Source organism: Arachis ipaensis, chromosome B10 (genome assembly GCF_000816755.2).
Source record: "Arachis ipaensis cultivar K30076 chromosome B10, Araip1.1, whole genome shotgun sequence".
NCBI lineage: Eukaryota > Viridiplantae > Streptophyta > Magnoliopsida > Fabales > Fabaceae > Arachis > Arachis ipaensis.
Genome location: NC_029794.2, coordinates 15,577,480 through 15,578,882, shown reverse-complemented (window position 1 = coordinate 15,578,882; position 1,403 = coordinate 15,577,480).

Here is a 1,403-nt window from a genome sequence, read left to right as displayed (position 1 = left end):
ACCATTTTAATCATTATTATATTTTATAATATAAATATATTAAGTTAATTGTTAAAAATATAATACAATACAAGAAAAACGAAATTTTATTAATAAAACCAAATATAATATATTATCACTAATTTAAATTAGAAATTTATATTTTAAAATAATTAAATAATATTTTTTTAAATATTTTAATATATATGATATACAACCTCAACTGGGTTAATTTGGGTGGAATAAAGTATATATTTTAGTTATAAATAAATATAATTTTGGTGAATCTAGAGGGATAGGACCAAGAGACAAGAAGTCTTGGTGGTAGAATGCGAGTGTACAAGAAAAAATAAAGGCAAAAAGATAAGGCGGTTAAGAAAGAAACAAAAGTGGCTGTAAGCGAAGCAAGAACAAAAGCATATAAGGGTCTCTACCAGTCCTTAGGTACGAAAGAAGGAGAAAATGTATATATAGAATCGCAAAGAGCCATGAAAGAAGAACGAGAGACTTGGATCAAGTTAAGTGCATAAAGGATAAAGACGGGGAGGTGTTGACCCAAGAGGAGAAGATCGAAAGGTGGAAGAGCTACTTCTACGAGTTATTTAATGAAGGACAGAAGACTCTTCCGAGCCTTGGTCGGTTATGCACGAGGGAATAAGATCAAAACTTCGACTACTATCGAAAGATTCGAGACTTCAAAGTAAAAGAGGTTCTAAAGCGGATGAAAAATGGTAGGGCAGTAGGACCCAATAATATCCCGTTTGAAGTTTGGAAGGACCTTGGAGAGAAAGACGTCAATTAGTTAACCAAGTTTTTTAATGAGATTTTAAGGTCTAAGAAGATGTCAGATGAGTGGAGAAAGAACACCTTAGTACCTATCCACAAGAATAAATGGGATATACAAACTTGCGAAAACTATAGAGGGATCAAGTTCATGAGTCATACCATGAAGTTATGGAAAAGGGTGATAGAATGGAGGCTAAGACAAGATACATAAGTAACTGAGAATCAATTTAGTTTTATGCCAGACAATCCACCACTGAAGCGATATAACTGTTAAGAAGGATGATGGAGAGGCATCGTAGTAATAAAAATGATCTACATATGGTGTTTATTGATTTGGAAAAAGCATACGATAGGGTGTCAAGAGAGGTCTTATGGAAGGTTTTAGAAAAGAAGAGAGTAAGGATCTTATATATTCGTGCAATTAAAAACATGTATGATGGGGCTACAACTAGTGTGAAGACTCAAGATGGTGTGACAGAGAAATTTCCTATTGGTATAGGATTACACCAGGGATCATCTTTAAGTCCATTCCTTTTCATATTAGTCTTGGAGGTACTCACAGAGCATATCCAAGAGCCTGTACCATGGTGCATACTTTTTGCCAATGATATCATCCTTATAGAAGAGTCAAGGGAAGA